At 39.7% G+C, this 22041-nt stretch overlaps 2 long non-coding RNA genes across 2 annotated transcripts in view; one reads left to right on the forward strand and one right to left on the reverse strand.

Annotated features, from left to right (window-relative positions):
• Positions 1-22041, reverse strand: part of LOC138159258 (uncharacterized) — a 1259001-nt gene that overhangs the window by 995550 nt on the left and 241410 nt on the right. The gene's annotated exons all lie outside the window — the stretch shown is intronic.
• Positions 13846-15186, forward strand: LOC138159569 (uncharacterized). Its single transcript, XR_011167909.1, has 2 exons — positions 13846-14307; positions 14476-15186. It is a non-coding gene; the product is annotated as an uncharacterized lncRNA (long non-coding RNA).

Here is a 22041-nt window from a genome sequence, read left to right on the forward strand (position 1 = left end):
CCAAAAACAGCACTCTCTTCACTATCGCACCCTGCCTCTCAATATGGTTCACACGTGTTAAAGTTTAATAGGGTTAGGGTTAAAAGACTGTAAAAATCATGTCCAAATTTTGCATACTAAAAACCTAGACCAACAAATTCTTATTCAAAACAATCTTCAAGGTCACAAGATAATTCCTTCCTGAAAATAGTTCCTGACAGTAGGAGCTTTTAGGGACAGCAAATGTATCAACTTGAATGTGGAATTATTTCAACTCAATAACACATAAGCTCACACACACAAATTAAATAATCCCTGCCCTCCAGAAGCTTACAATCTACTGAACTTCAGTGGATATGGGCATTTCTATAGACCAGTAGCAAGGAGCATGTGGAATGTGAGTCTGGTGTAAGCAAAGAACTCATGGGATGACCTCCTTGTCAACACATGGTTAGCAGACTGGAACCAGTTGTAGGATGTCCACATATGCTCCACACTCTTCCCAAGTCGCTTCCCTTATATGTCACCATTCTCTTCCCAGGAGCAATTTCCTCAGCTTCTCCATGTGGAAAGACCCGCTGGCACCAGCCCCCTATTACATAAGGAGGAAGAGATCATGGGAAATTCCAAAGGGTAAATCAACTTTCCTGCATCCACAGTTTTACAAACAGTCTTCTGAAGACTACTCTTGGTAGGTAACAATGAAACATGAAAATGGTTTATTGTTTCTCATTTCATAAAATGCATAAAAACCATTCTCTCTTCCCTTCTCCAGCAATGAAAAGTTGGAGACTATTTCCATCAGTAATTGAAGAGATCTGACTCTGCAAAAAGTTTGGCAGCAACCACACTGTGACCACCTATAATTGTTTCCCCTTAATAATACTGCCTCTAAAAACAAAAAACCAAACTTGGCACACATTAGAAAGAATGCTAAGACTGACTGATATTTAGGAGTGATTCCTACAATATGATACAGCAACTGCATTGCAAAGCATTAAAAAATGCATATCACTTTAATTTAACCAAGATGGCAACTCAAATACCTTCAACTTATATCTGCGGTGCCAAAATAATGAATCATTATCTATAAATAACGGCTGTTTTCAACCAACTGGGAATTGGTGGGAGCAGGGAGAGACTCAGGTTGGAGAACATACATTTGAGAAACTTCATTTAAAAGTTCCCTGCAAACCTGGCACTGTGAATAAACATGATTGTAGTATAGGGAGTATTCAGTAAGTCACTTACTGCTGCTAACTTACAAGAATATGTATTTTAGTAAGCTTTATGCCACCTCTTAGAAGTCCTTATATATCTCTTTTCTCTACCCTCCCCACAAATAATTTTTATAAGATATTTTAAAGGAATAGTCAAATATTTTCATGTTCTGGTTTGATAGTGTCTGACTCTTCATGACCCCATTTTGGGGTTTTCTTGGCAAAGACAATGGAGTGGTTTGCCATTTCCTTCTCCAGTTCATTTTACAGATGAAGAAACTGAGGCAAACAGGGTTAAGTGACTTGCCCAGGGTCACACAGCTAGGAAGTACCTGAGGCTATATTTGAACTCAGGAAGACTCCAGCCCTGGTGCTGTGTTCACTATAGCGCCACCTAGCCGCCCTATATTCAAATACACTCCTCATAGAAACATGGTGAAGGGCAAAGAACACTTAGTTTCAATCCCAGTTAGGACATTTGCTGACTGTTACCTTGGATAAGTTATTTCTTGTCTCTGGGTCTCAATTTCCCTGTGTGTAAAATGAAGGAAGTAAACTGGATAATCTCACAAGCCCCTTCCAAATCAAAAGCCTGTATTCCTATATGTTCTAGCAAAGGAATGACATTTTTCACACGTTTTTTCCCTAGACCTTTTATTCCTATGAGACTTCGAATGTCAGTTTCCTTCTACCTTGTCCACAGGCAGACTCAGGAAGATAGGGAAGACCTCAGGTATTGCCAAAGACTCAGCTGTCACTGACCTTGTGACATGGAATTATCATCACCAACCTTTTGGGTGTACTCCATGCCTAAAATTGGGCAATTTGCCTCACCACCCAATTCACATGATTTTTCCCAAGGGCACAGATGATGCAGGGAACAAAAGGCACAGAAATGGGGAGGAAGGGACACAGATTATGTCCATCAATCAATGCAGTAATAAGTGCTAGGGATATAAAAAGAAACAAAAAATAGTCCCTGCAGTCAAGGAGCTTACAATCTAATGGGGAGATAAGATGCAAAAAAAAAAAAAATACACCAGTTCTACACAAGATAAATAGGAAATGCTTAACAAAGGGAAGGTGCTGGAATTAAGAGGGATGGGGAAGGCTTCCTAAAGAAGATGGGTTTTCGGGGGACTTAAAGGAAGTCAGGGCGATCAGCAGATGGAAGGAGAGGACTCCGGGCAGAGGGGACAACCAGAGAAAATGTCCAGAGCCAAGAGAGTCTGGGTTGTGGTACAACCAGCAGGCCAAATGTTACTGGAACAAAGAGTACATGTAAGGGAGTAAGATGTGAGAGGACTGGAAAGTTAACAGGGAGCTAGGTTATGAAGGACTTTAAATGCCAGACAGAGAGGGAGAATGGTGACATTGTTGGACCTGTGTTTTAGGAAGGTTATTTTAGTGTCTGAATGGAGAATGGATTGGATTAGGGAGAGATAGGATGTAGGCAGACCCACCAGTAGGCTATTGCAATAGTCTAGGTGTGAGGTGATGAGAGCCTGTACTAGAGAGATGGTAGTCTCAGAGGAGAGAAGGGAGCATATTCAGAAGATATGCCAAAGGTGAGATTATCAGGCCTTGGAAATAGGCTTGATTATGGGGGGAGTGGGAGTGTGTGGAATTCAGGATGTCTCCCAGATGGTGAACCTGAGGGACTGGGAGGATGGTGTTGCCCTTTATGGTAGTAAGGCACATAGGAGTTAGGGTATGGTTTATGGGGAAAGATGAACTTAGTATTGGATGGACAGTTGAAGATGTCTGCTGGACATACAATTTTAGATGCCTGAAAGGCACTTAGAGATACAAGATAAAGGTTAGCAGAGAGGTTTGAGCAGGATAGGTAGATTTGAGAATTATCAGCATAGAGATGGTAATTAAATCCACAAGAACTTCCAAATAAAGTAGTATAGAAGGAGAAGGGGAAGGGAAAAGAGAAGGGGCAGGGACAGGAGTGGGGAAGAGAAGAGAAGTGGGTCCAGGACAGATCCGTAAGGGACACTGATGTTTTAGTCATAGGATGAGGACCAGAATAGAGTGGTGTTCCAAAAACCTAGGGAGAAGAGAACATTAAGGAGAGAGTGATCAATTTTGTCAATGATTGCAGAGGAGTCAGAGAGAATGAGGACAGAGAAAAGGATCTGCCATTGAACTGGTACACATTGATCGTTGGTAACTTTGTTGAGAGCAGTTTCCATTTTGGTAGAATGTTAAGGTCAGAAGCTAGATTATAAAGGGTTAAGAAGAGAGAGAGGAGAGAAAGTGGAGACATCTATTGCAAACCACCTGGCCTTTTTGAGGAGTCTAGCCACAAAGAGAAGAAAAGATATAGAAGAGTTAGCAGGGACGGAAGGATCATGTGAGAGTTTTGTTTTTGTTTTTGTTTTTTTTCAGAATGAACTTGTTTGCAGGCAGTAGAGACTGAGATGGTAGACAGAGAGATATTGAAAATAAAGAGAGTGGGGATAACAGAGGGGGCAATCTATTGGAGGAAATGGGATAGAGTGGTATGACTTCGACAAGTAGAAGGGTTAGTCTTGGTAAGGAACAAGGCAACTTCATCATGTGAGACAGGGGTGATGGAAGAGAAAGTGCAGGAGGCATCTGAGTGATAGCAGATGATGAAGAGGGGAGAAAAAGGATCTCCCAGAGATTATAAAATTCCCCCAAATCACACTAGTTTGTCATAAAGATGGGTCCCCTGACTCCCTTTAGAGTTCGTTGCACATCTAAAACATAATTCTCCCACCACGGTGCAGTAAACCAGAAGCCTGGGCTCTTTCCTCTTCCATCTGCTGCTTCTAAGTGAGAAAGAGTCCAGTGCCTTCCTTAAGTGTTAAGCCATAACTGCTTTCCTCTCTTCCATTTAATGGTCACACCATAGCACACTGCCTGGCACACAGTAAGCACTTAATAATTGCTTATTGACTGATTTAGTCTCTGAAAAAGACATAGAAAAATTCAGCTAATATTGTATAGAATAGTTTGTGTGTACCAGTTCAAGCTTGAAATTAGCAGTGAGACAGAGAAGATCAAAGACCCTAATGCTCACACACACACACACACACACACACACACATACACACACCCTTCCACATTCCTAAGATTTTGAGGAACCAAGTCCATTTTTTTTCCCTTTAAGGAATCTTCTCCATTCAAGAAACAACTTAATGGGGGACAAAATTTCATCTAGTATACAGTGCTGCCCATGTGGATATAGGATGTCATATTATAATGAAAGAGGCAGCATGACATATTGGATGAACTTGGTCTTAAGATTCTTCCTCTGACATTTACTGGTTCTGTAAACCTGGGCAAGCTATTTAACCTCTGGATCCCTCAGGTAACTTGCTAAGACTTATTTACTCAGGCATTAACAAGTTGGATTCTGCATTGGTGGAGAGAGTTACCCTACACTATATTAAAAAAAATAGCCCTTTTGTATCGTGACAATGTAAATGAGTGATTTTGAGAAATGGGTAGAAGGCAGTAGGTATATGCAAGCGAGATTTGAATATAGAACAACTTATGTCATTTGTCTACTTAGGATGGTTTTGAAGAGAGAGTATTGTCTTCTGCACAATTAAGAGGGCTTTGAGAGGCTGAACGCAAAACACCACAACCTTCCTTGTCAACCTAAATGGGGCATTCTTATGTGACCAACATACATAACCTGTAAGGAGACACAATACCAATGATGTGGAAAACCAATCAACATGAGCCTTTCTTTTCATAAGTAATTGTAAAGATCAAAATGAAACACATGAGAAGCACATTATGAATTAGGGATTGTTTCTATTTAAATGTGGTGATATCAATGGGTCTTAAAATAAAAGAAATAAAACCATCAACAAAATCACATAAGCAGATAGTACCTCTATCAAGAATCTTTCTAATGATCCCAATGGATGTTAGAGAAACACAGTCTGTCATGTTACTCTTACCTAGTGCATAGGTTGATTGATGATTAATAATAATTAATATATAATAATTACCTCATATAATTATATATTATAAATAATATAATCATAGGTGATTAATATTTCAAGATTCTGAAACACTATTGGTGGTATCCATTCACACACACACACACAGATACATGCACACACATGTGCTTTGTTCTCAGATCTGATCTCTGGGATCAAATACAACAAATACCCTCCATATGACTTTGAAAGCCCTTCACAACCTGACCTTGTCTTCTTTTTTCTTTTTGGAGAAGGGAGGACAGGGCAATTGGGGTTAAGTGAATTGCCCAAGGTCACACGGCTAGTTTTGTGTTAAGTGTCTGAGGCTGAATTTGAATTCAGGTCCTCCTAACTCCAAGGCTGGTGCTCTATTCATTGTGCCACCTAGCCGCCCCATGACCTTGTCTTCTTACATCTTATTCACTGTATGATCCAGTGACAAGGGCCTCTGGAATGTTTCTCACACAAGGCAGTATGATTCCATGCTTTTTCACTGACTGCCCCCAAGCCTGGAACTTTCTCAAGCTCCATCTCCATCTTCTGGCTTCCCTGAATTCCTTTAAGGTCTAAATAAAGTCTTAGTCTTACCTTGTACAAGGAGACTTTCCCAATCCACCTTGCTTCGAACTCTTTCCCTTTTTATCTCCAATTTATCCTGTGTATAGCATCTTTGCACATAGCATTTTTCATGCTTCTCTCCCATTAGACTGTAAGATCCTTGAGAGCAGGGAGTCAGTCTCTCTCTCTGTCTCTCTCTCTCTCTCTGTCTCTCTCTCTCTCTGTGTCTCTCTCTGTCTCTCTCTCTCTCTCTCTCTCTCTCTCTCTCTCTCTCTCTCTCTGTCTCTCTCTCTCTCTCTGTCTCTCTCTCTCTCCTAAATGGGGGATTCTTGTGTGACCAACACACATTTTTCTTTGAATCTAAACTTTTCTCACTTTCCTTTGAATCCCTAATACTCAGCACAGTTCATGGCTCATAGTAGGCATTTAATAAATGCTTGATGACTCAGTTTTTTCAACAGTCAAAAACTGTGTGTTAAATTGATGTGTCAACTGATAATTAGCAATAAAGTCTGATAGTATTTCTCAGATCAACTTATTTTATAAAAACTAATCATATTTTACAATCCAAAATTGAATTATATGGAAAGGAGATCATTTTCAGACATAGGAGAGTGTATAAGCCAAAGCAATGAAACTGGAAAGAACAAAAAACCTCAAGAAATGGGATAAAAGTAGTCTGGCTTAGGGGACTACAGAGATCCTTCCATAGTCTCTCTTGGGCATTAATAAAGAATTAAACCATAGAGACTGTTTAAGAGGTTGTTTCAAATAGATCAAGGCAGGATTAATGAGGATTTGATAGCTAGGTGTCATGGTGAATAGAGCACCAGGCCCAGAGTCAGTAAGACTCTTCTTCCTGAGTTCAAATCTGTGTGACCCTGGGCAAGTCACTTAACCATGTTTGCCCAGTTTCTTCATCTGTAAAATAAGCTGGAGAAGGAAATTGAAAACCACTCCAGTGTCTCTGACCAGAAACCCCAAGCAGGGTCACATAGTCAGACATGACTGAAACTGTCTAATGACAACAATAAGGGCTTATACTTGGTGGTTCTAGTAGGAATGGAAAGGAGAGAGATTGAAATTGAAAGAGAATTGAAAGATATTGCCAAGATGGAATGACAACTGGTCAATGAAGGGTGAGGAAAAGAGAGGGAAGAGTCAAAAATAACTCCAATGACCCTTGAGCTGGGGTCACTGGCACGATCAGGATGATGCTATGATCAATAAAAATAGAGAAACCAAGAAGAGGAGAAAGATTTGGGAGTAAGAGAAGTACAGTTTTAGACCAGTTGAACTTGAGGTGTGAGCATGATATCCAGGCAGAGATAAACAATAGACTTGAATTCTGGGTACAGTTTTGGGGTCTACCTACGTACACACTTGCATAGAAGTCATTATTGAAGCCCTGATAGTGGATGAGATCACCAAGAACATGTAGAGATTCCTCCCCCCTGCCTCCACACCCCTGAGACCCCTAAGGAGAAAGAGGAGAATGAGAAGTGGAATGGTCAAAAAAGTAGGGATAAAGGCAGAGGGTAAGTGACTTGCCCAGGGTCACACAGCTAATATGTGTCTGAGACTGAATTTGAACTCAGGTTGATTCCAGGCCCAGTGCTCTGTTCCCTGTGCCATTTACCAAGACATTTCTAAAGCACAGCATGGTCAGAGGTGTTTTTCAAAACCAAAGGGGGCCATTGGAACATCAAAGCTATGTATTTACAACAGTTAGAGCTTAAAAGGGAAAGGACTCATCTTTTGGAAAGGGAAGACAGCTAACTGTGAAGTCTGAAGACTGCAAATATCTTGTTTAATTTGGGGAAATAAAGTAAGCAATTTTCTTTGGATAATCACAGTCATGCTAAAGAAACCCTGCTTGGTGAAAGCCTGCATTTGTCTTCTAAACAGATTGTTTATTAAAATAGGAATCCCTAAAGCACCCCAACGCAAAAAGGAACCCTGAACAAATGGACAGCTGTTAGAAGTAAAAACTCATTAAGGCATGTGTTGATACCAGCTGTTTTCAGCAAGATCAATCCTTGCCTAACACAAGCTCCACTAACTCCCAAATCCCATCAGGCTAAGAGAGGGACATTTTGTTCACTGCATACCAGAAGCAGGAGAGTATTGGGAAAGACTCTGCCTAAGACTGAGCAGTTCGCCAAATAAAAGCCAAGAAATCTTTTCTATTTCAGTGAGAAAACAACCAATTTCTGGCACATGTGGACTACTTTCGTAATTGTTAGCATACACAAGGTAAATATGGTTGCTCTGTGCTTTTGGAAATGTCCCTTTAAAAAATTTAAAAGCCAGAGTGACTCTATGGAAAGTACACAATAGGAAATAACACAGTAAGAATCTATTGATACTCCATATAAATCAGCCGGAGAGATCACTAACTCACTCCTTCTGTAAACCTTTCACAACATAATCTTTTTTCTCATTTTATGAAGCCACACAAAATAAATTCCAGCCACTAACCACATAAAATGTGAGTTATTTGCTAGAGACTTGATAACATTGGGGAGAAAGTCAAACATCTTGCAGAGTGAAAGCATTAAGAAAAAAAACAAAGTCTGACTCTCACACTTACCTTCAAGGTAAAATTAATTATTAATTGGCAAAGCCTGGACATGGAATGATTGTTATCAATATTTTAATACTTTCAGTGCTAATTTCATTCCCACCATCAAGATTTGGCTGCTGAAGAAGGGAAGGAGATCTATGCCTTTCCAACAAAGTGTGCTATTATGCTTCGAAAATATATCTTTGCTTCAAAGTTTTTTGAGCAATCTTTTCTAGAAATGTCTCCTTTCTTATTAACATTGGGCTCAAATGCAGGGTATTTAGCATCTAAATACTAAACAGAGAAAAAAATATTTCTTCCATACAAACTAAAATTAATTCAGTCACTATTGTCTGATGCTCTAAGTTAGCAATTAACAAACAGCACTAATTTTTTAAAAATCCTTTCAACCTGTGTTGTCTATTGCACTGGATTCAAACCTGGTCTTCATTGCAAATATTTTGTTCTGTAGTTCCAGGCTCTTGTGAATGAGTTTTCTCTTCATCTTGCTTGAAACCAGGTTCCCAAGTCATTTCCAAGGCACCATTTCCAAACCATGCTGCTAGGTATTCCCCACCTCTCCAGCCCTAATAAGCATCCTCTTCTCCCATTAAAATGTAAACTCCTTGAGGGCAGATACTATCTTGCTATCATTTATAGCTAGGTCTCCATTTGTTGTCAACAATGAATTCTCCTGAAATGGTTGCATTATTTGAATTCACTTTGCATATTTACATTGGGTTAGACCCAATTACCATATTTGTCATTGTTGTTCGATTGTGTCCAACTATGATCCCATTTGGGGTTTTCTTGACAGAGATACTGGAGTGGTTTGCTATTTTCTTCTCTAGCTCATTTTACAGATGAGGAAATGGAGGCAAACAGGGTTAAGTTAACTGAGTACAGATTTGAACACATGAAGATGAGTCTTCCTGATTCCAAACCCAGTATACTCTAACCACTGCACTACCTAACTACCTCATTTTATATTTTACATAATTTTAACTTTGAATAGTGAAAATTCAGACATATGCGTCTTTTTCAGAGGATTCATTATTTGCTCTAATCAGAATTTAGCTATCTTCCCAGTGCCTGCCACATAATAAAGTGCTTCATAAATAGTTTCTCTTGCTAATTAATTATCTGGATTTAATACAGTCAGTAGATCAAAAATCCACAGCCCGTATAAAAGTCACCATAAAGGTATATACCTTTGAATTGGTAACTTTAGGATATCTAGAAAATTAACAGGGAAAAAACACTTCACACTTTAAGGGTTGATATCTGGGGATTTCTCTTGAGAACAGTAGAAAATGTCCAGGGTAAAGAACAAAAATTACCAAATTCACAAACCAAGATCTTGTTTGCATTTCTCTGTTTTAAGAAAGATGGTCTATCTCACCCAATTCAATACTGACACTTCCACAAAGTGGGAAATACAATGACTGATCCTCCTGTGATCTATGATTAAAGCCATTAGTGGATGAGAGGAAATAGAGGAATGCCTGAATTTTATATTCTTGCACAAATCCCGCCTCAGACCAATTTTTAATGTGTTGAAGCAACACATAGGGTCTTTTTAGCAGGCAAATATCCTTTAAATAAATATAAACAGAGCTAGCTCTCTTCACAGATTTGCTAATTGTTCTTCCCATCACCAATGTGACCAACTCTTCTACTAATTGTCACAATTTGTCTTACAAAACAGTTTCCATTGATCTGAATAGCAGTGGCTGCCACAAAAAAATTTCATTGTCAGACTATGCAATTTTGTAAAGCTTAAGCATAGTTATATTTTTAAATGCTTAACTTTTTGAAAAAGATGGTTGGGAACATATACTTCAAGAAAAAGGGCCAAAAAATATTTCCAATTAGGAAAAAAACGAGAAATGTGCCTCCCTAAACAGCCGGATGTAGTTGCATATGGAAGTCACTGATAAACTCATGGATTTTGTTTGTTTTTTAAAGACCTACAGAAAACAATGGCAAGGACAAGTATCTTAAGATGAATAGGGACAAAGGGTACAATCCTATAAAAATGTTAGAAAGGCTAAATCTCTGAAAGAAAGGCTTACAATAAATGCCAAGGATAACTAAAAGGGCTTTTATTATTTTTATTTTTAGCTGTTCACACCATGGGAGGATGTAAGGAACAGAAAGGACCACTATTTAGGGTAGCACAGAGATGGATAGATGGGAAAGAAAGTGGAGGCATTCAACTCCTGTTTTCCATTTCTATTCTTTACAAAGGAGAATAAACTTCTGGGGGTAGGGGAGCAGCGTAAAAAAAACAGTTAGAAAGGAATTGAAGCCCAGGTAAGGAGATGGCAAGAGAATACTTCCTGTCTCCACTGATTTCAGTTCATCTGGCCATTTTTGAATTCCATCCGTGGAAAATGAAGGGATTTGTGGGTATGACTGATGAACTGTTTGCTGTTCAAGATCTAAGAAGACTCACTGAGAACAGGAGAGATATCTCATTGTTGGTGACATACAAATGTCCTACTTTTCAACTTAATATTGATTCATGGCAAAAATGCTAGTACATATAATTTTTTTAATTTTCTATTACATATTATATAAGTGGGCATTTTTGAGCACTTAGAGAAAATGTGATCACTATAAGGGTATGAAGTCTTGATATGCTAAACTAATTCTTTTTTTTTGACAAGGTTACCAGACTGGTTGACAATACCTAATATCTGTATAACACATTACATTCTATAAAGTACACATATTCATAAATTTAAAGGTGGAAGGGAACTTTGAAATTATCTCATCCAGAGTTTCTTAACTAGAGTCCACAAGCCCAAGGGTCTATGGACAGATTTCAGGGAATCTGTCATCTTGGAAGAGAAAAAAAAATACATCTTTATTTCCACTAGTCTTTGGTTTCTTTTGAAATTCTATGTGTTTTATTTTATGTATTTAGAGCACAAAAAAATGGTGAAGACCCTGATTTTTAAACCACAAACACGATCAGCATAATGTCATCTACAAGGAACTTGTAGATGTAGAAAAACTTTCCATCTACTAGGGAATTCCTTTTCCTTATGCAGGATATCCTAAGTGAAGAGAATTTTTGACAAGGATAATGCTGTCTTTCTGTTTTATTGCCTTACTTTATATTATGGCCAGAGAAAGCAAAGTCATTTAAGAAAAGTCATTTCTATGGTTGTATCTGTATGTCAAATAATCCTGTATGATCTTGGAACACCCTGACTCACTAAGAGAATGGGATGGAGTAGGGGGGGGTTCACCCCCAGTGAGCAGCAAGGAATAAGGTTCTGATTAGAATCTAACGTTGCAAATGAAATAGATTACTTACTGGAACAGGGGATAGAGAACTAGGCTTGGAATTAGACAGCATCATCTTCATTAGTTCAGATCTAGCCTCAGGCATTTACTAGTTGTGTGACCCCAGGCAAGTCATTTAACTCTGCTTGCCTTGGTTTCCTCATCTGTAAAATGAGCTAGAGAAGGAAATGGCAGACTACTCTTTGCCAAGGAAACCCCAAATGGGGTCAGGAAGAGTCAGACATGACTGAAATGATTGACCAACAAGTGCTTTGCCATTCAAAACCATGTAGAGAACTTAGGTATCAGATTGATGAGAGGAAGAAGACAAGATGAGTCATTCCGGTACATCCAGAGTAGCTCGGGGCATTGGAAAAATAAGAAAAAAGTATCAACCAAGGTCATTATATAGAGCCATAGGCCATGCTGGTAGACAGTAGTGGTATTAACCATTTGAATGTCTTAATGACCAGTTTCTTCCCAAAAAATTCAACTAAGTAACTCATTGTATTTGATGGTATAAAGTTCTGAACAGTTTTCTTGTATCATCGTGTTCAGGTTTTTTGACTTGTGTTCTTCTCAGAGATCTATGATAATTAGATTGTTATCACCCCTCCTATCTTTATGATGGGTAGGGATCCTTCCACCCCCAATCTTTGTGGGGTACCAATTTCCCCAATCCTTACTGGATGCTGGCTCTTCCCCAGCTCCATTCTCACCCCTGAAGGAGAACCCAGGGGTTCTGCTCCACTGACCCTTAAACCCATTTTCCCCTTCCCAAAGGTCATTGATTGGACCTTCCCAGCTTTCCCAGATGCAGAGTAGTTGTGGTCATTCACACCATTTTGATAAGCAAAGAAGTAACCAATTACAGTACTTCTAGCAAGACGGCAGGCCATTGGGTTTTACCATCTGCCTTACCACTGTATCCAAAGGATCACTAGGCCACTACACCTGCCCTGAACCTGAACTCTCCTATATGAGCTGTCTCTCTCAATCAGAATAGGATCTCTTAGAGACCAGGGGCTGTGTTGTTTTTCTGTTCATATCCTGATGCTTACCATAACACTTGGCATTTCACAAGCACACAATAATTTTTTTTTATTCATTTGTTCATTCATTCAGCTACATATTGTTTTCTTCTAGGAGAACAAATACTCTTGAAAGCAGGAAGTGTTCCATTTTAGTATCGTTTCTTCAGCACCCAGTATAGTGACTGGCAATGAATGGACAAGCATTTCTGTGCCAGGCGCTATGGGGATAGAAAAAAAAATTTGCCCTTGAGAAGTTTATGTTTTAATTGATTTGATTTAATGCTGTCTTCATAGATAAGTATATACAAGATGCAATTATTTGTTTGGGTGGGATGAATAATTGGGGGAATCATAAAAGATCACTTAAAAGAGATGGCATTTGTGTCAGGTCTTTAAGGAAACAATGAGTGCCAAGAAGAAAAGGGAGAGAGTATTTCGGGCATAGGAGACAACCTGTTCAAAGATGTGGAGGCAGGAGATGGAACAATGAGTACAACAAGAGGGGATATAAAATGAAGCCGCTGGGTGGCCCGGTGGATAGAGCACTGGACTCAGTCAGGATAGACCTAAGTTCAAATCTAGCCTCAGGCATTTATTAGCTGTGTGACCCCAGGCAAGTCATTTAACCCTTGTTTGCCTCAGTTTCCTCATCTATAAGAGCATCTACCTCCCAGAGTTGTTGTGGGGAATCAAATGAGACTATGATTGGAAACTACCTGGCACATAGTAAGCATTCTACAAACATTAGCTATTATTGTTAATCAGATAGGTCCATCTGATTGTAAGGTAGAGCAGCTGAGGGTGAATAATAATGCAATGAGCCTACAAAAACAGGCTGGGGCCAGGTCTAAAGGACAAGGTTTGTATCTTATTCTAAGGGCAATGGGGTCACAGAAGCTTCTTGAGTTCCTCTTGTTTTTGTTGAATCATTTCAGTCATGTCTGACTCTATGACCCCATTTGGGGTTTTCTTGGCAGAAACACTGGAATAGTTTCCCATTTCCTTCTCCAGATCACTTTACAGATGGGGAAACTGAGTAAAACATGGTAAAGTGCCTTGCCTAGGGTCACACAGTAAGTAAGTGTCTGAGGCTGGATTTAAACTCATGAAGACAAGTCTTCCTGACTACAGACCCAGCACTCTGTGCACAATGGCATCCCCTACCTGCCCTCTTGAGTTCTTAGGAGAGTGCTATGACAGCTATGTAAAGTATTGTGATAGTAATGGCAATTAAAGATTCCCCTGTATTGGCTTGGTTTTCAAATTGATTGTATTAAAACCCAGAGCTTGTTAATCCCACCTGTGGGATGGACTTTTTGATGTGAAAAGAAAGTCCTGACTGGGAGGAGCTGGTGATGTAGATTTGGAGAGACAAGAGAGAGGCAGAAGTTCTTTTTTGGAAGCTGCACCTCGTGGAGAGAGACTAAGAGAATTGCTGGTGGCCGCTTTGAATTGCCCTGGACTTTTGAGACCTGCCCCCTGAGCTGCCAAGGACTGAGGAGACATGGCTGTTTTGCTGGTACTTTGTCTGTCTGTTTTGATGTTATTTTGCCAGATTTGTCCACTGGTGAAAGACTGTCCTGTTGAAGAAGTCCTGGAACCTGGCATTTGGTTAAGAAGGCCTGAGACTGTCCTGCAGACAGAGAGTGAATACTGTCCACTGGTGAGGGACAGTACTGAGAGTGAATACTGTCCACTGGTGAGGGACAGTACTGTTGTTGCAGGGGTCTGGGAGCCTTTCTGTTGGTTCAGAAGCCCTGAAGAAGGATTTTCTTGTTGTATGTTTACAGAAATCCTGGGAGAGGGCTTTGCTAATGTGTTCAGGGGTTCTAGGACTGTTCTACAGACAGGTGAATACTGTCCACTGGTGAGGGACAGTACTGTTGTTGCAGGGGTCTGGAGACTGTCCTGCAGACAGAATGAATACTGTCCACTGGTGAAGGACAGTGCTGTTGTTGCAGGGGTCTGGGAGCCTTTCTGTTGGTTCAGAAGCCCTGAAGAAGGATTTTCTTGTTGTATGTTTACAGAAATCCTGGGAGAGGGCTTTGCTAATGTGTTCAGGGGTTCTAGGACTGTTCTACAGACAGAGGATAAATTCATGAAGGGACTGGCAATGTATCTTATGGCCTTGCTAAGCCTTGTCTCTCCAGGAACTAAGATTGCTGAGAACTTGCCTCGTGTCAAGATGAAGAAAAGACCTCCATTTCGGTATTAAGTGCTGTGTTTAAACTTGATGTAACTCTGGGGTAGATTCAATTGTGATCCAGGGGTGGGGAACTTTTGACCTTTTTGTGTTCTATGGTTGAGCAAATGAATGTATTTTACTTATGTTTGGAAACTAATCTCCATTTGAGAAGAGGGGCTTTGTGGTGGACTTAATTAAGGTATAGCCTAGGGGTGGAGAAGTATTTGGAACAGAGACTTTGTAATTGATTGAATGATTGGAAAGTCCTGGGGTGGGGTAGGCCTTGGAGATGATTTAATCACACTTAGTAAATGCTGTATTTTGAATGATGTCATGTTTTGATCTTCTCTGTTCTGGGTTTGTTACTGAATAAAAATAGAGAGCACCTATGCTGGTATTTTGAACCTGGGAAGTTGCCTTTGCTTGGTATTACATTACAAGTATGTATAAGAGTAGAAAGAGACCAATTAGGAAATTTTAAATAGTACAGATAAGAGGTTAGAGGGCCTGTACTCATCTAGGGTGGTCATGATATAAACTGACAGAAGCGAGGAGACGTGACAGTTATTAACAAGGGAAAATCGATCAGAATGAGCAACTAATTGATCGTAGAGACAAAATGAGTGGGAAGATTCAAGGATGCCTCCAAGGTTTCCAACCTGTATGGCTGAAAGAATGGTGTTATCTTTGACAGAAACAGAGAAAGGATGAAATATGCAAAGACACAGATTTAGGTTACATGAAAGGAAAAACTTCATACCGATAAGAGCTATCCCAGAAGGAAAATGGGCTGCTTCAGAAGGCAGGGGGCTCCCACTCACTGAATGTCTTCAACCAAAGGTGGGTGACCACTTCTTGGATATGTTGTGAAAGGGATTCTTTTGGACATATGGCTTAGACTACATGGCATCTGAGATCCTTTCTAATTCTGAAAATATGTGACCCTGTGCTCCTGGGAATGTTAGAAGGAGGAGTAGGTCTAGGGAGGAAAGATGATGAGTTCCATTTTGGATAAGTTGAGTTTGAGAAGTTAGTGAGATGTGGCCTACAGGCAGTTGGATATGGGATGAGGGCCAGACATGTAGATTTGGAAATAGCAAGCACTTAATAAGTATTTGCCGAATCAAATTTAAAGCAGAGGAGGCAATTTGTTGGAGGAGAGCAATTAAGGCTGCATTCAATGCTTTTTTTCAGGTGTACAGGGAGGAGGTAGATAGGAATATTGACAAAAAACAAACATAGCAAAAAAAAATGGACAGGTCAGTGAAAAAGCATTTGTTATAAGCCAGGCATTGTCCTAAGAACTGGGGACACACATACAAAAAGAAAATTATACCTGCCCTCAAGATGTTTATATTCACATAGGAGGAGACAAAACATCTGGAAGAGTGGTAGCCGGGGAGCTGGTGTTTTGGTAATGGAAGGCACAGAGAGTAAAAACATGGAACAACGAACTGGTTGATGCATCCTTCCCAAGAATGAAAGGGTTGATTTTATTATTGTCCCCAGGTGAATTAGAAGGAGGAGGGGCTACAGGAGGTTGCAGGATGGGAGAACGGTAGGGACAACTGTGGCTGGTGGGTTTGGGTGGAGATATAAATGGTGGAACCCAAGGTCCCAAGGCAAGAGCCAAGTTGTAGGATAGAGATGGGGACTGGAACAAAAGAGTGTGGACTGAAGAATCTGGGGAACAACACTATGGTGGGCTTGGGTGGGGATAGAAATGGTGAAATTTCATCATTTTATATCTCTACAATTCTCAACCATTTATGTAAATATAAAGATGTGGTTGGCTACAGAGAATGATCCTGTGAAAGCCTATGTGTTCTCTTCTGATATTTTGATCAAATATGCCCTGAATGTGGTTACATATCCTCACAATCCTTCTGCAAGGTAGGTTGCACAAGCATTACTACCCCTCTTTTGTTCATCCTTTGGATCAATGACATCATTCAATGTCTTCCTATTGCCTACAACAGAGATGTCAAACGTACTAGGATGGACACCCCTAGTGCAGCCAGAACCAGAAATATTTAAAAAAAATGAATAAAAATACAACTGACCCATCAACTGAGTAATCAATTGAACAAGTATATGATTGTGATGGGGTACTATTGTGCTATGAGAAATGACAAGGGGGATGGTTTGAGAAAAATCTGGGAAGACTTTTATGAACTGATGCAGTGAAGTAAGCAGATCCAGGAGATCACTGTACACAGTAATAGAAATATTGTAAAGATGATCAACTATGAAAGACTTAGCTACTCTGATCAATACAATGATCCAAGACAATGACGAAGGACCCGTGATGAATGATGCTATCTACCACTATCCATAAAGAAACCTAATTAACTCTGAGTGCAAATTGAAGCATATTTTTCTCACTTTCTTTTTCTTGCTCTTTTTGCAAAATGGCTAATATAAATATATGTTTTTCATGATTTCACATATATGGTTGTTATCATATGGTTTGTCTTCCCAGTAGGTAAGGGAGGACTAAAAGAGAGGGAGAGAATTTGGAACTCAAAATTTAAAAAGAAAGAATGCTACAAATAAATAATAAACCAAAAGATACAATAGAACATAGATGATGCTAATAGGTGATTTCTAAGTCAATATTTGACCTTCAGGGATCCTAATGTATTGCTTAGTGGCCCCTTTCTATTTTAATTTCATGCCACTGGCCTATAGGATACCATACAAACTCTTTTGTTGTTCAGTTGTTTGTCAGTCATGTCCAACTTTTTGAGACCCCATTTGGGGTTTTCTTGGCAGAGATACTGGACTGGTTTGCCATTTCCTTCTCCAGCTCATTTTACAGATGAGGAAACTAAGGTAAACAGAGTGAAGTGACTTGCCCAAGGTCACAGAGCTTAGTATCTAAAGCCAGATTTGAACTCAGGGAAGGTGAGTCTTCCTGACTCCAGGCCTGGCACTCTATCCACTGCACCACCTAGCTGCCTATAGGATTCCCTAAACTTTACTAAGTTAGAAAGACTTAAGGCAAGAAACAGATTTTGCCTCTCCTGCAAGAATCAGGCAACCTAAACTCAGAAAGAGGCATCACATGAGGCTAGAATACCAGGTGAAGAATTTTTTTTTGGTCACCACATTATAAAGCATCTGCCACCAGGACATGTAAGGATGTGTGTACAATATGCATTGATGGGGTGAGTGCTCACATTGACGAAATTACAAATCTGAAAACACTGAATAAGAAACCATCCAAAATAAACCAGCTCTGGAATGGCAACACATCAAACAAGCTCATGGCTGGATAGCTACTCCATTTTTTAAACCAAAACTATGATTTCATTGGTACCTGTGACTTCATTGGGGTGGGCCAATGGGACAACTTACCTCTCTGGTGAAACCCAGAGAAGAGGAACCTATCTCTCCCAGTGTAAATCAGTGACCTCTTCACAACTTAGAGTCTTAGTACTAGTGGGCAGATGAGGAGAGAGTAGTATATCAGAGATCAGACTTGAACCCAGGTCTTCCAGAGTTAATTGCCAAATCTAATGGTCTTTTTTCAGTCTTTACCCTTCTGGATCTATCTGCTGCATTTGGCACAGTTGATCGCCCTCTCCTCCTGGATGTTTTCTCCTCTATGGGTTTTTATGACATTATCTCTTCATTCTCCTCCTCCATGCCTGACCATCTTCCATATTATTTGCTGGCTCATTATCCATACCATGTCCCTAACTGTGGGTGTACCTCAAGGTACTAACCTAAGCTCTCTTCTCTTTCTGCATTCTCTCATGGTATCCTCATTAGCTCCCATGCTTTCTAATGATTATCTCTAAGCAGAAAATTCACAGATCAATGTATCTAGCCCCAATACCACTCCCATGCTGATTTAGTCCAGCACCACCAACTGCCTACTAGACATTTCAAAACTGAACGTCCCAGAAACATCTCAAACTCAATATGTCCAAAACTGGACCCACAATCTTTCCCCAAAACCCTCCTCCCTTCCAAACTTCCCTATTTTATTAAAGGACCCGCCATCCTTCCAATGTCCTGTGTTCATAATCTTGGCATCATGCTCACCTCCTCACTCTTCCTCACCCCACATATCCCATCAGTTACCAAATATTGCCATTTCTACTACCACATTTCTCACATATGACCTATTCCTCCACTCACCCAACCATCACCTGCATTCAGGTCCTCCCCAATAGCTTCCCTTCTTCATGTCTCTCTACACACTGCCACCAATGGGAAATTTAAATACAGACTAAGTGCATGTATATATACCTATATGTGTGCACATATTTGTACACACATAGTAGATACTTGTTGCCTTTCCGCCTTCCCTAAGAGAATATAAGCCCTTTAAGAAAAGGAATTATTTCATTGATTGGATTTCTATCCCCAGTACCTAGTACAGTGCCTGGTATATAGTGAGCACTTTGTTGATTAACTCTTGACCAGGAGGTTACAATACTGCCTTTGGAATATCACCATTAAGGACTGGGAAATTAATTACCAGGCCCCTGAAATTCTGGGTTGAAGGGAGTGGTGATGGCCCAGGGAGCTCCCTTTGCAAATCCTGAATGACATCACAACACTGAAGGGTTACTCTTCAGGGGATACATCAGCAACACAAATACTTAAATATACCTAGCTTGCTGACAGCACTGTGGGAGAAAATTCACATTATCTGACTATTTTAGAGCCGTAATTTGAGAAGTACTCAAGCTGGAATATGACACTACAGAGTTATGCTGCCCCCAAATGAAAAACATATGATTTCTATCGAAAAATGGGTTCCCAATCCTTTGAAATCTAACCTCTTCGTCAGTTTACCATTTATAGTTTATTAACAAAATTAGATACAGTCTTCTTTTTTATATCAGCTGTGCATTTTTCTGGTGTTAAATCAACACGTTTCCCATTTTTCATTTTGTAAAAAGTTAGAAAATTAAATACACATTTTTCTCTTTGCCCTACTCAGACAAATGGTCTTAAAGGAGGCATACCATGAAATTTGTCAACTAAGATTATCGTATTTATCTTACATGCATAATATTTGCTTTCCCAAATATGAAAACCCTAGTTGGTCAGCTAGGATCCTATAGATATATTACAATATGAATGCAATAGATTCTAGTTTTATCTGCAATTAAAAAGCTTAAGGGTAAGTGAGGGAGAGTGATTTGCCCAAATTAGGCAAATGTCCAGTTAACCGAGGTGGTAAGTAACAAGGTTAGATTTGAACCCAGACTACCTAACTCCAAACACAACCCTCAGTTCTCTGCAGCACTATCAATCCCTCTAACACAACTCCTCTAATCCAAGGGTTCTTGATAGAAGGACCCAAACTTTAAAATACCTCAAAGGACCAAGAAAAGTCTTGCATCCGTTAAGGAATTTGGTCTTCCTAATGTTTACCTGAGGTTGACAGACACCCCACCACCACCACCACCAAGTATCTGTAGGAAATAAATACCTCTTTACTTCAATATAATTGATTTCCTTTTAATCCTACATTAAAAAAATCATTCTGAGAAGGGTACTAAAAACATTGAGAAATCCTACTCTAATCTCTGGGGTTTTTTTTCAAACTTTAGCAATAATCATTTGGGGGAGAATTCGTTTGAACTAGCAGATAGAGAGCCAGTCTTGGTATCAAGAAGAATTGGGTTACAGTAACACCCCTAATTCAGATCGGCTGAGTCACCCTAGACAAGTCACCTAACCTCATAGGGCTTTAGACAACTTTCTAAACTCCAGTTTCCAAGATGATGACCTAACTGCACTGATAGAGGGAGGTCCATCCCAAAGCTATCCATACTGATGAAATCAGAGATCTAGGTAAAAAAAAAAAAAACTACAAACATCTGGAAGTTTGAAAGAATAGCAGTGTGTAAATCCCATTATACAGGTAAAACTGTAGAATAATTCAAGTTGCAATAACTTTCATAAAAGCAATCACTCCCCTGTTCAGTTGTCCTAGACTATGTTATCAACCAATAATCACCTAGTCATCATGAATTACACAAAGGGGGTCTGGTCACAGGTAAAACTGAAAATTTAGTGAAACTAATTTTTGGCTTTTATGGATACCTTCTCACAGATACCCAACTACACCCTACTACATTTACATCTTCTCCCTTCCCTCACCTTGGGTCTTAATCCTATAGAATTACAATGCTCTAGTTACACCTCCCATTCAATCCAGTTCTGTTCTCAGCTAGCTTTCCAAGAGTAGAGGTCTGTGAGAAAAAAAAAATAACTCACACTGAGGCATCAGTGACTGACAAGAACTTTATATTTTTCCCTATACTAAGGCTGATGACATTTTAAAAGAATATGCTTACTACTGGGGCAGCTAGGTGGTACAGTGAATAGAGCACCAGCCCTGGAGTTAGGAGGACCTGAGTTCAAATCCGGCCTCAGACACCTAACACAAAAACTAGCCATGTGACCTTAGGCAAGTCACTTAACCCCAACTGCCCTCCAAAAAAGAATATGCTTACTAATATTTCTTTCAGGTTCAAATACTGAAGAAACTATATTTATTCAAAGGAATTAGTTGTTAACTGTGGGAATTTCAGGTAATGAATGGCAATAAATGGTGAGGAGATTGATTTAAGGCTGGATTAGGGTAATGTCTTCTAACTACCTTTCAAATCACACGTAGGCATTTGCTTAGATCTAAGGGTTGCCTTGTATAGGACTGGCTTTATAGCAGACAGTATACTAAGGAACTTATTTATGCCCTAAAATTGACACATAAATTTTCAAGTGTAGGATGAAAAAGGAAACCAATGATACTGGAATACACTGATCAAAATTTTTTTTAAATAAGTTCATTGACCCCTGGTGCAAAACCCCTGAGTGAAATTGTCCAGTCTGGACTTTGTGCAGGAAGGACATCTCCCATGACAATGACAACTGGTGGGAACATCTGGAGCAAGAGATGGAGGAAAATGGCACTATTCATGATGAGCAACTAGAGGAAAAATGAAAAATTCTTCCCAAAGATGTTGATGATGACCAAATTGGTTTATGGAGCTTAGGGAACAGAATCTATAAACATTGTAGCCAAGATAAATTAGCAATACTGACAGCTGGGTGGCACAATGGCACATCATTATCATCATCATGATCATCAATATGATCATCACCACCACCACCACCATCATCACCACCATCAATATGATCATCACCACCACCATCATCACCACCATCAATATGATCATCACCACCACCATCATCATCA

The sequence above is a fragment of the Petaurus breviceps genome, unplaced genomic scaffold (assembly GCF_028583685.1).
Source record: "Petaurus breviceps papuanus isolate PSGF00001 unplaced genomic scaffold, PetGlider_PUasm1.0 176, whole genome shotgun sequence".
In the NCBI taxonomy this organism is placed as follows: Eukaryota; Metazoa; Chordata; class Mammalia; order Diprotodontia; family Petauridae; genus Petaurus; species Petaurus breviceps.